Genomic DNA, 13,871 nt, shown 5'->3' with positions numbered 1-13,871 from the left:
GATTTTCATTTTCATTCTAAACTGGTGTGGCGGAAGGCAACAGAGCAGCTATTTCTGATATCCAAAGCAGAGGTTAAGAGACCTGCAGGGATCAGTAGAAAACTACAGGAAGAAATTCGGAAAACCTGAAGTTTGTGGTGCACCTCTCCAGTCCTCGAGGGCCAGAATCTAGCAGGTTGTCTACATCTCCTTTAAATTATAAACAGCTACTGACCTATAGGTAGTAATTTGGTCTCATTAATATAATCATTATCTCAATCAGCTCATTAACAGCAAAGGTGGGATGAAAACCCAGTAAATCAACCCTCCAGGGCTGGAGTTGTGCACCACATGAAAATGCAGTCCTAATATTTTCGTTTCTTTTGGACACTTCTGAATGGAAAATATCATATTATTTCCAATACATTCAATTATTTTCTTTCGAATGTGTGACAGTACTGGGTTTTAGTTTAGATATCACTTGTCAGCTCAAATTAGGAATTTCACGTTCGTATTCACTCCTGGAACGTTTTCGTCATAGAAGAACAGAGATGATCACTCCACATTTTTAAATATTGGTTTGCATGCACACCACTGTTGCTCACACAATATGGGAATATGCATAGTTTAACCAAATTTAACCACAGGGCAAAATCCCACATCCCATTTTAAGAAAAACAATCCTTCTGGCTATTTGTGATGCGTAACGGGAGATTAATATTACGGTAAACTCCCTCCTCAAAAATTCAAATGCATAACGTTGCCAGATAGTGTTTTGTCTTAGTTTCTTGTTCCCATAAAACAGTTCTAATTACCTCGTTTTTTATTATTAAAAGCCCGGCGACACTGTTAAAATGTATTTAATGGCATCACGCAAATTCATAGACGTTTTTAAAATAAAAAAGTTAAACTCGATGGTGAGGAAACTTTGTTAAAAGGAGACAAAGCGTTTCAAAGGTTTATTAAAACAAAAGACTGTTTACTAACAATGCCTACAGTTCATAAATAAAACATACAAATGCGGTGCTTCGCCGATCTTACCACAAACATTGGTTGTCCCAGTGTCAAACTGAGCCAAATATTTCCTTTAAAATGTATTTAAAGCTGTTCGCGTTACAGGCCGGAGAGCCACGTACTTTAATTGTTTAAATAAACAAGAGTGATAAAGAGTAACAGGAAAAAAAACCTCAACCCACCATCATAAAGTCAATTCTTTGGAAGCTGACTTTCAGGTTTAAGATATACCGCACTCCCCTACACAAACTTGCATCCAAGGCCTTCACTGCTGTGCTTAATTGTTACAATCGGCGACGAAAACCCTGAATTATGCAACTTTTAATTCGCTACAGAACAGGCGAATATTTGAAAAGTGACACAACTTTCCGTCGTATTTTCCTCCCAGTCGAAGGTTTCTATAGAAACGCCTCTTTGGTTGCTTATGTGACTGCTCCTGCTTACGGCGCTGAGCCAATGAACTGCGGGATCTGGGTGTCTGGTTACTCCCAGACTGAGGCTGGCGAAGGAGAGAATGTTTGCCTGCAACAATGGTTACTATCTAACAAACTGGAAACACATTATTTTCTACTAAGGCCTGAAAAAGAAAAAAAAAATAGATAAGACATTCTGCAATACAGTATTTGTATTTTTTCTGTGAATGCTTTTCGGAATATTACACCTTAAAAGGTCTTGGAAATCTATTTTGAAATAAACCTGTTGCAGATTCGACAGCCCTGTTTCTCCCATTTCACGATGTTCTCTTGTGGAAGTGATGCGCTGTGTCTCATCAGTTTGGGATAGTTGTAGCTGGAGTTATTGCAGTATTGTAGCTCGATCGGGACTGCCGAGAACTCAATAGAGGTAAGTTGCCTATGATTGACGTTTGTCTTATATCAGAAGTGCGGAGGGGGGGAAAGTTATGGTGTTGTTTACATGGCTAGCATAAAATATGAAGGCAGTGAAAGGTATAAAGTCAGAATTTCAATAAATTCTCAAAGGTCACGTTTTGCACTACATTATTTAAACTGTGTTTCTTTTATTAACAGTTTTCTCAAGGGTGAAACTCCTTGAACTATGCAGAGTGGAATGTTTTTAATGTCGAATTAAGTACGGTATGTTCCTACTCGTAGACTGAATCGCAAAATGCAGAGTTTGCACAGTTATTCTTATGATTAACATGACTGCTTTAGTTAATTTCTGTGGTGTTTTATGTTTTTTCTTCGAGAAATGTTTACGGGAAAATATATTGTTCAAGTTAACTCCCCTATATACACGTAGTGCTGTTTAACTGTGATGGATTTCTATACACGCGTATTCTTAACCTATGGTTGCAGAAGAAAGTATACCGAAAAATGTTTTCTTTTATATCAGTCTTTAGTAGTTTGTATGTAAATGGTAAATTCCTTAACTTTGAAGTTGGCGCAAAGTGTCTTCCTTCTACCTCTGTATGCTTTGACCACATGTACGTGGATTCAGTTGATAATACTAAATGAAGAGTTATAAAAGGACACTAATCTATAACACCCACCCCACCAGAATGTTAACATTTAACTCGCTTAACATACGTACAGGTTGCTTGGGGAACCTGACCAACACTTAAGCTTCTTGTAAATAGTGTGGTAAATGTGTTTATGGCAGTAATCAGGGTCTGACACAATAGAAACGTCCTTCAAAATGAAATATGAGAGTGGAATGACGTTTTGCCAATTTAAAGATTTTTTGAATTTATGCCGTGACTGTGAAGAGCGATAGTTTGTAACTTTGTTGCAAACTGAGTTGATTGTCACTAAAATTACGCAGCTGCTGCTGTGCGCTTGTCTAATGATTTTGGTCCCACACCAAGAGCACCACGCAGCATGCAGAATATAAGACATATAGCTTTAAGAAGCTATAAAAACTGTTGTTGAAAAGAACCAGCCAGCACAGAAATACCAAGCTTTTGGCAGAGGTGCAGGCACGGATTTTACTGTGATTGATGTAAGTGGAAATCTCTGCCGTTATGGCGCGGTAAATCACCAAACTATTTCTTTTGACGTTTTGGAATTGCCGAACAAAAGAGTTTTCCTGAAAAAAAAAATATGGTGCTTAGCTGGTGCAGTACTTCGAAATTTGTAAGCGTTAACTTACTTGATAAGACAAAAGGTGTTGTTTCTAAACAAGAAAGCAACTTGTTTGATCAATGCAGAAAACAAAAGGTTTTGTGTTATGCTCGTCAAACCGCAGCAGCTTATTTTCGGTTTAACTTAAGTGTCCAAACAACACCTATTCGTTGGTATCCAATAGCTCAGCACCTTTTTTTGCAGCGTAACCTACAATCATGGCAAGTAAATGATTCCTCTCTTAATGATTGTAGCAGATGTCTGCTTAGCATCACTTTTTGCCAGATTGGCTCACAATCTTTGTTCTTTTATGTGGTATTTCCTCTGAGAAGCTGTATGAGAGAATTTAAAAATTTGAAACCAAAATAATGTAGGTTTGAACTGTTGCTTTTCCCATTAGGTTGCGGCATTGCAGAATGACCAGATCCCGCTCTTACGTGTATTTAAACATGCGCTATGTTTTGGTCTCAGTTAAAAATGTTTTTCAGTAGGGGTTTTGTGAAGTTTAAAACTCCTTATTCGTAATCGTAACGTAATTAACCACCATAGTGGAATCTTCACTGCTTTATTGAGGAAAGTAAATGTGAATGTAATAAACTTTAAGCAGCAAGTTATTCCATGGTGTGTTATCATCCATGTAATAGAACCATACTGTTCATGCAGCAGTATACAGTATAGTGTTCCAAATACCAAGTGAACTACAGCCTTATCACCTGTTTAATTTGTATACATTTATGTATTTAATTTAAATACAAGTTTTGTTTTTGCCCAGTAAAATACAATGTTTATCTAATCACCGATGTCACTAATAACTTTTGATTTGATCATAATTCGTCTGTTACAAGATATAAGCGTTCTTGGGCATGATTTTCTTTGTACCTTAAACGTGTTTTTAATACACATTTCCCACCTTGTTAAAACAACCTTGTGATCACTATTAATAATAAAAATGCCCATTAAAAGCATGTAAAGACAGAATTGGATGACCTGTGAACTCCTGATAGGAAGCAAAGAAAAGGGTTTTTTCTTTTATATTTTTTTTCCTTTTTGAATGCGATACTAACAGATTCTCACTCTTTTAAAACAGAGTGATCCCAACAATTTTGCTAATCACTCCATATTTCATGCATGATTACCTAAAATGCTGTAGCTTCTGGTAGAGATTTAGGGCAGAGCTTTGACCTAGTGCCAGCTGGTTTTCCATATGCACCAGAAATACAGGCCTAATTCTGCTCTCGTCTTACTTCACTGATGAGGTCTCCAGGATTTGTTTTCCCAGGCACTTTGTAGGAATAGACATTGTCAAAATGTGTGCCAGTGAAAGATATTCAAAGCGATGGCTCCCAGTATTAAACGCAAACACCTGATCTTGCAGCCCACATATTGTGCAGGATGATTTTCAAAGGTTTTTGCCAGAGAGCTAGATATGCTCCTCATTTTTGTATCTTGCTTTCTGCAGAATTTTAAAAATGCAAATCAGGAGATAGTGCAAGTACTGGTGTGGAAGAGTGAAATTTAGCTTTTAAAGTTAGAGGTCAAATGTTAAACTGTATGAAAAAGCTTAGCACAAAATATTTTTCCACCCTTTTTGTGCACATGATGTTATGTTGTTTCTTCTAAAGCAATACAAAGGGTTATGCTTCTCTTTAACTGCACAGTCAGCCTGTTACCAATCACTGTGGAATTCATATAGTTCAGTGGAGTTTTCTTTTTGACATTTACCAGCATCATACTGGCTCTTAATGCACTTCAGTTCATTGTTTATTCACTTTCGACACGCCTGTCTAGAGAATGTTGTCTGAACCCACCTGTTGCCTTCTTCTTTGAACTTGTTATATTGTGGTCTTACATGACATAGATGACCTTTTTAATCTGACAGCCTAATTATGCTGTACCCATTCTCTGTAAATTGTTATATTTTATAAAGATTTCTAACTGAGAAGATGCCCTTGGCAGGAGAGGACATAGTCTGTAAGCACTTGCTCAGATCCACAAGTGGAACAGAATACCCTGTGCTGTCAGATATTGATTTAGGCCCTTGCATCAATAAAGCTGCACTGTTTGGCCTAAATGTGTTAAAAATGGGTGCAAGGGGGGAAATTTCTCTAATTTCTGGTTAAGATTAATCACTACTGTTTGTTGCTTTTGTTGAAACATTTTTTTTGCTTTTTGCATGTTAGATTAGATCTTGGTTTAATATCAAAGAATTGCAGCAAAGTATGGTAAATTAGTGTTGCTTCATCACCCTTAAAATGTGCAGATCCCTAATTTGTGGTTTTACAAGAGGTGATAGTTCACTTTGTTGTACAGACATAAATAAGATAAAAGGCTGATTTTGTTTAAGCATAATTAATTAATAAGTGTGATAACATTACTATATACACCAATGGTATGGTTTGGTAGTGTATAATTGTGGATTAGAGTATAAAAAAAGATTTGTTCCGCTCCTTAGAATCTATTTTGTGGCTATTTATTATGAAAAAGAGAGGCATTCAAGTGTTGATTTGCATTAAAACTGTCTGGTGTTCTGATGTTTATTTTTTTTAATGCAGGTTGATAGTTCAGTTATGACCCTCCCTTCATGGGTCTTCACGTACTGTACATAGGGAATGCGAATTTACAAAGCTGGGCCGAGAGCAGTTGAGTGATGAGTCAGAAGTCATTTTGGCATAACTCAGTTACTTCATGAAGTGCTGTATTGTTTCATTAGTTATTGTAGAATATTCTGGATATAATTTTTAATCTAAAACTACAGTGATTACAGGGGGATCTGATACCTAGGTCAGCTAAGGACCCTCCAAAAAGCTGTTTGATACTGGTGGAGCATTGTAAGATTTGATTTATTTTGGATACAGTCTTATAGTGCTGTTAAAATCTGTCTAAAAGGTCAACTCAAGAGTGCGTTGCATGCTGAAACATATGTAGAGCCTAGGCCTCCAAACCTAGTTTAAAAGAGTAGTGCCCTAGTCCACGTAATTAGAAAGTACCTCAATGGTTGGGCTCAGGTCATTTGTTTGACATTGATGAATTTTTTTTTTTTCAGTAATGGGAACTGTGGTCTTTGAGGGCTGAGGGACATTGATTTTGTTCCACTTGTAACAAAAATGCTTAAATGGTCCCAGTTAAATAGTGAAATTATATTTATAAAGGGATGGTGTAATGGTTGGCTATGAAACCTGGATTAGGGCTCTCTGAAACCAGGACCGGGGACCCCCAACTGTGCAGTAATGCTCAAACAGGAAGGCCTAAACTGAATTAGGCATTTTGTGTCTGCATTACCTCTATGTAGGATGCAAAAAGGAGTCCCCTCATTTCTGAAATACACTACACTAAAAAGTGTAAAAGTATTAACTTAAGCTTATTATATTGTTAACTAAATGCAGCTGATTAAACAAATGGACAACTATAAACAGAACTAATATCAGAATTTGTTGTATTTTATGTTAATTGCGATAGCACAGGTTAAAAAGTCAAATACTCTGTGATGTATGTGGCATTTCATAACCTTTATTATTAGCAATATGGGATACATTTTAAGCTGTTCAGGTTTACTTGTAGAAATATTTTTTACATTTTTATTTTCTTTTGCCCTGCATAGACCCTCTACTCCCCCACAGTATCTTAAGTGTTTTCTCATGAAACATTTACCAGAGTTTATCAACAAATGGGTTTTCTCTTAATGCTCCTGACTGCCTCTGTGAAGATAGCATTGAGACAAATGACTCTTTTTCTGAATGACATGGTGAATGCAATGGGAAAAGCAAGTGTCATTGGTGAGAACAAGGTTTAGTGAAGCCAGGGCGTACTGTACATGTCACAGTCCCCATAGCAACTGCCCATTTAGAAAGAATGGGGGGCTGGGGTTAATGACAATGAGTGCTGATGCTGCAGTCGTCAGCTAAGTCTGTTTGGACTATAGGAAGAAATGCTGTAAAATGTAAAAAGGGCCTCTATCAGCCCCCTTTACTGCTAGGAAACTAAATCCAAGAGTTTTGGAAAAACATTATGGTATTAAAGACTGCAGAAGTATAAACTCTTACCCAGACTTAGAAATGTCCCGGGGAATATATGTTAAAATAAACATGGATTCGATTACATAAGAAAATATAAAGACAAAATTAAATGATCCTTGTAAGTAATGTTTAGTTCTTATTAGTGAAACAGTCTCTACAGAAACTGTTGTTTAGAGAGCGCTCCAACAGTCTCTTTAAATGCTGACACAACACAATTGATATGGTTTATTTTCTGTTGAATGTGGTAGGGAAGTACTGTATATCTTCAGTGATTTAGGTGAAATGATTGCAAACGCAAGCAATGAAAAAAGCACAGGTATTCCGTTGTTGTGGGTGAATTGCCAATATCACAAGAGTTTAAGTGCTTTTGTGGTTGGGTGGGGTTTGAATTGGACAGACCACCCGTGACTTACTGTGCAGCAGTGCACCCTGTGATTTGTGTGGCTGCAGTGGGCTCAGTGTTGACTGTTGAAAAGTGTCTCTTCTTCCTGCAATACTAACTCTGATGCAGGGACTGCAGGTCATAAAGCATGATGATAATGCAGGGGGCCTCTGAAAGTACACATTTCTGTTGCGTGGCAAGCTGAGGAATCCCCAGTTGACTTTGGGCTCATCCTCAGCTAGCTGTGCACTAGCCCTTGGGCAAAGTGGTACAACCCAGATTCCGACCAGAATTCTCCATTACCTTAATCCTAGCTTTTCATTTGGGAATGACACCAAGTTAGTGATGCTTTTGATTAGAAGCACTGCGTTAAAAAATCACAGGGTTTATCCCTCCCCCTCTATGCTGAGTTCATTGAGATAGGTGGGGCAGTAGCTATTTTAAGTCGGTGAAATGAACTCTTATGCCTCACCCTGCAGCTCTGACAGATGTAAGAATATATTTTGAAGACCGTGGACCTTTCCCAGGAGCAAACCTTTGAGAACACAATTGTAAAGCTATGTATAGTAATTCTTGGAATGAAAGTTTGTAGAGTTTTTGTTGTGCTTTAATAGCGTATATAAAGAGCTAAAATTGCTTTGGTGTTTCTATAGACTCAACTGAAAAACATTTTGATTGTGACCTTGATGAAATTTCTTCCATTCAGATGCGATTCTTCCAAGAAATGTGTTACCAATGTAATTCTGTTACATGTTCCCTCCATATTTTGATTTTTTTTTAGACATTTTAAAGATTTCAGTTGAATTTGGTACACTACTCTGCCCTCTAATTCCTTGAGTTTTGTAGGTTTTCATTTTGTTTGGGGAAACTAAGCATCTGCCAATAAAAACAGGTAAAAATGTTGAATTCCTACTTTATCTCTGGGAACTGTTTGTTTAGTAAATTGTTGTAAATTGTATTTTGGATGAAAAATGTGCTGGTGTTTAAATTGTAGTACAGTACATGCTGTTGAGCTGACCATGGTCTAAGAACAAGGACATTCCAGACTAGTTCCCTGCTGTAGAGACAAGCAAGAACCCCACAGAAAGCATCTTTAAGGTCATCCTTAAATTATGGTTGTGAGTCATTTCCTGTACTTTGTATTGTGGTCATCATTGTAAACTTAGAATCCCAAATCTATAGCTACCAATGCTTACCCATTCACAAATAATTTGATACTTCCACTTACTTTCAAATTTTTGTTCTTGTGCTTGATGAATGGAGTGGTAAGTTTATTATGGCACTGGTCCCAGAGAGTCATTGTCCTGAAGGTTTTATAGGCAGCTTAAATAGCCAGTGATCAGAGGTAAAGAAAGCAGGTTAGTGTTACAGCAAATTAGAAGTAACAGTTTTATTTAACCCAGTAAGAACAAACGCTGTGCTTCTCCAGGACTTGTGCTGGACAGCTGTATATTATGGTGGAAGGTTTCATTTGATCCTCCTTGTCCTACCTTGTTGAGCAAAATTATTTTCACAAGTCCTCAAACTAGGCCTAGTTTAATTACATTCTTAACTCTAAATAAGCTGAATCTCCTCTTTGAACAACAACATTAATACCAGTGATCCAGCCCCTGCTGTTTTTCCCAACATAGAAGAACAAAAGAGGCTGACTCTACATTTTCAGTTGAATACGGATGTATTTAGGTAGTTCTCTTTTTGGCTTAGTGAACACGAATCCCTTAATTCCTATGCTTCCTACACGGGGCTTGTATCAAACACTAGGGCATTAGGGCTTGAGGCAGTATGGCAGCCCATCAGACAAACCTGCTGGCTTCATTCTTTTGATAAATTGCTGTGACATTTTCAATATTTTGAGTTTTGGCCAAGCTCGAGGGTTAGGTTGAAATTCAAATAAACAAGTATGATTAGCTATGCTAATATTTTACTAAGAAGCTTGATTCTAACATTGTAAGAATTTTGCTGCAGGTCTTAATGAAGTGAGGATTACTTGTCCTATTGTAGTTCTTCAAATATATTTATATAATTTTAAGCAGAAAATGTGAATTTGAGATGAATAACACATTTCTGTGTTTGGCATATATGGGAGTTTGGTGGGCTTTGGTCAGACTGTGAGATTTCTTCATTGCCAGGTGGGTCGGTACTCGGTTGCCACTAGATGTGGGTGATCTTGTAGGCTTTGTCAGGTATGAAGAGGGAAGCAAGGTGGTTTGTGTTGGACTAACTTTTCCTCCCACTTGGCTGGTGTGAGGCTTCTCATGGCAGAACTGCTTTGTTTAACTATTGATGAATTTATGACGAATGAAGATTGATTATGCACTTTTAATTCACAATCGTAAAAGATGCCCTGGCAGTGAGTGAGAAATAGAAATAGTCTAGCCACATCAGTAGACCAAGTAAAAAAAAAAAAAAAATCCATGCTGAAAAAGTAGAAAGCCAGGATAAGGATATTATAAATGTTACCTGTTCTTTCTTCAACATGGAATAGTCTTTGTATTCCTTTTAAAGCCAGTGTATGCTGCTGATGCAGTTTCCCAGTCTAGACAAATCATTGCTAAAAAGTGTGCTGCTACTTTTTATTGCAGCTTTAAATTCCACGTTTTATTGAAAGACTGATCCAAGTTGGTCTGTGTGAGCCTTTCGTGGAATATTAACTACTTAAATACACAGCAATAAGGTCTTGTGCAAAGTCCAAAATTTAAATTGGATATGTGGTATTCCACATATCCAAACTTATGAGCTCTTTATAGTAAGCTGCATGTTCTTGTTGACTTGTGAAGAGAAGATGAAAACATTCTTACAAATATCAATTTTATGGTCCCACACTAAATTGGTGGTGTTTAAAGAACAAAGAATCCATTTCCTGGAAATTTGCTGACATTGTGACCTATTTTTCTGATGTACAAAATCTTTATCACTAATGGCTGTATAATTAGCAAAAAAGCAGCAACTGATTACCGATTTGAACACACAACTAGATGGACTGTGATATTTTTTCCCCTCGTTTCCCTGGTGTTTGCTGGACTGCTGAACAGACAGATCACATCAAGTTATAAAGTGACATCCTATTGCAACCTTGAAGGTTGAGTTCATGAAGGTCATGTGTTTAACACTGGCCGGGAGCAGCAATGCAAATTTGTACCATGATAAACGTCTCATAGAGATATTATGTATCACTTGAGGCTGGAAAGCTATGTATGGCTTTTAGCTTCAGTGATAAGGTAACATCATAACTATATACTGATAATACAGCCTCACTGTTATGTAAAATAAAATGTCTGATATTTGCATCTCGCTGTTGCCATTTGTGAGAGGATTAAAGTATTCCTATATTGTTGGTTTTCAAACTAGGTGGTAGGAATTTGCTGCCTAATGTTAAGGCACAGTAACCCCTTTCATTATCATGTGTCAAGATAAAAACAAACTCAAGGCACAAGCTGTAGTTGATACCACAAATTAATATGTAGTTTGGGATTTTCAATAAATACATGGTTCTAATAGTGTTTGCCATTATAACTACGTATCATTATTCAAACATCTTGACACCTCCCTCTGAGATATCAGTTGAAAAGCAAAACTACTTACTGCATTCTACATCTACTTTACTATAGCATTTACAAGTTTTTTTACCTCTGTATAGATCTTGTCTATATAGAAGGATTTATGTTATTGTCCTTGTTGCTGGCCAGGAAAGTTATGGGTCTAGATTGTTCTCCCCTATGCACATCATCCTGGTTTGGCCTGTGATGGATAGGCAGTCCAGGAAATGGCCAGGAAAACAAACCAAGTGCAAATTCCTTTACAGTGTGACCGTGGGGCTCTCTTATTTGGCTGATAACCCTTGATTTCAGAGACCATATAAGAACAGTGCGAGGAAACATGGACAGGCTTTGTTTTCAGTTGTGTAGAAGATTTTTTTTTAAACACTCGTTTTGGGTTTTAAAAGATTTTAGATCATTGAGATTCCCTAAAACACACCAGAATACAGTGGTTTCAAAGTCAGGCTAGTTGGTTGCATCAATACTTGTTGTTCTTCATATAACTGGAATGAGCTTCTCCAAAAGTTAAAAGTAAATCAGTTCCATTTTGAGGAGGATTTATTTGTAGATTTGACTTATTGCTGACTTCTCATTTGTTTTTGTGTTGTTTAATTTGTTACTACACTTATTATTTCAATGCATATTTGCTGTTATTGTGGTGTTTATTTTTTTGCTTTAGTGAAGCACACATACTGTCCAGCATAGTTAGTGGGAATTTGCTCTTTTTTTTGAAGAATGCCATTAAGAAAATGGCATTAAAAATCATCTTGCTATTTACCTCTGAAAATCTCAGAGAATATCCCTTCCTTTGGTGATCCATAAGCTCCCTTGCTGCATGATATTCCATTTGTGTTGGTTGCTGCTTTCCTTCAAATACTGTATTTATTAATCAAAGTCAGCTTGGCTAGCTCCTTGTTATGTGAAGGACCTATGTTCAAGTAGAATCAGCTCTGCTAGTTGGAGTGTAATTGATTTCTAAATTGATTTCACAGGTCTCGTACAGTGATGAATCTGGTCATTTCAGGAATGGCAAGTGTTTAAATGATTTATATATACAAATACGCACCAGTTGTTTTGGGAACAATGCATTGTAATGGGAGCTGTCTTATTGTTTTGCGATGAAAAATGTATATAAGAGTTTTTTTGAACAAGAGGAAGGCATTTGGCCCATCTTGCCTGTGTGGTAGTTACTAGCTTATTGATCCAAAGATTTTCTACAACCATTTCTTGAAAAATGGCAGGGTATCGGACTTCCACATGCCTGGGAAGCTTGTTCTGTCCTCCCACAACCCATGACATGAAAAGTGTGTGCGCAGTGTGTAGTGTATAGAATAAAGGTTGCTGGGTAGGTACATTCTTAGAGCACTTACTGTAGTTTCCAGCATAATAAGCAAGATGAAGATGTGGTTGCCTTTTGAGTAACATTTTAAGATCACATTTGGTAAGGCAAGTTTCTCTGTTACCACCTAATGAGCCCCTTAGTGTTGTACTCAAAAGGGACCAAATAGTTTTTTGTTTCTAATTTTGTTTTATTTTGTTAGTTTTTTCTATTTCTGTGACATTTTTCTTATGGATCTATATTATGCCTCCCCCCCCCCCCCCTCCCCCCAAATGCTCTTGGCCTTTCGCTTATTAACAGGTTCACATTAAAATTGCACACTTGAGATTTGATTATGAGATGTCCATAGAAGAGACACATACAAGTTCAGTGTTTTGCTCACCAAAAAAACATTGCAGTACAAATGATGAAAATAGTCTTACTGCCTATGGTACAATTATTTGCAGCAGTACAATTTCCAAATAGTTACAAGTACAGATTTGATTTTACAACTCCTGTAAAAAGCAAGTTGTTCAATTCTGATTAAGATATTTTATCTGAAAGGTGGGGGGAGCTCAATACTATTGACTTCATGGCTTGATTGTGTTTTACTTTCCATACTCGGCATCGAAAGAAACCTATCCCAACTGGAACAAATTCACAAAAGTTATCTGTAAAATGGCAAAATCATTTTTTATAGGTAGTGTACTGACATTTGTAATGTCATTTGCAATGGATTGATGAATAGGGGGTTAACTGTAAGAGCACCTGGGTGTTTTTTGTATGGTAGGCGTATTGAGAAGCATCAGGTGTGACTGTGCAGGAGTGACTGATCTCTACAGAAGTTCACTTGAGACTGATGGCAGCCTGATTGAATGGTGATACTCTGATCCTGGGATTGGGAAGTCCTGGGCCCTCATGTACTGCCCTTCCTGCAGACTCATTGTGAAGTGACAAATGTTTCAGCAGGATACCACACATCCGCATTCTACGTGTTTAACAAAGGCTTCCGTGCAATATGAGAATGTGATAGTTATGTTGTGGTTTCCCTGTTCATCTGACTTGAGCCTCCTCTTTAGTGTGACATCCATAGCCTAGACCAGTGAACATGCACATGCTTGTTCAGGCTGTGAGAGGAAAGGAACTGAATCCCCACAAGACAGTGCCTGTAACCTGATGCAAAGCATGAGGTGCCGATTGTACAGCCAGTATTGCTTCCAGTGGTGGCCACACCCACTTCTAGTCTGAGTTTTACATTTAACACCCTGTGGGTAAACATTAAATAAGGCACATTTTAAATTAGTCTGTTCAATAAATCAGTGTACTGCTACAGTTTTTAATTTCTGTTAATTTGTTTTAATTTGCAAGAGTAAGTTGTTTATTTTGAAACTCAGTATAGAAGTTTAGAATATTGGTTACAAGTTTAGAATGTTTCTTGAAACTTCACTTCCTAGTGATGCATAAACTAATGTAATCTGTCTTGGTTACATTGCAATATGTGAGGCACATGCTGGTGGGGAAATTACTCATTTAAAACACATGAATGGT

General features: G+C 37.3%; 1 protein-coding gene across 10 annotated transcripts in view; it reads left to right on the top strand.

The window, feature by feature from the left end:
- The first annotated feature begins 1,484 nt into the window (after positions 1-1,484).
- ptpn13 (protein tyrosine phosphatase non-receptor type 13) overlaps positions 1,485-13,871 on the top strand; it is an 86,214-nt gene continuing 73,827 nt past the window's right edge. For 8 of the 10 annotated variants that reach the window (XM_015340104.2, XM_015340101.2, XM_015340125.2 and 5 more), the window contains exon 1: positions 1,485-1,836. The gene's annotated coding sequence lies outside the window, so the exon portion shown is untranslated. Of the gene's footprint in view, positions 1,837-2,898; positions 2,953-13,871 lie in introns of those variants that run through there. The other 2 variants (XM_015340106.2, XM_015340109.2) reach the window with 2 other exon arrangements.

The sequence above is a fragment of the Lepisosteus oculatus genome, chromosome 3 (assembly GCF_040954835.1).
Source record: "Lepisosteus oculatus isolate fLepOcu1 chromosome 3, fLepOcu1.hap2, whole genome shotgun sequence".
Taxonomy (NCBI): Eukaryota; Metazoa; Chordata; class Actinopteri; order Semionotiformes; family Lepisosteidae; genus Lepisosteus; species Lepisosteus oculatus.
The sequence above is the reverse complement of the archived record's forward strand: the minus strand, read 5'-3'. Positions and strand labels throughout refer to the sequence as shown.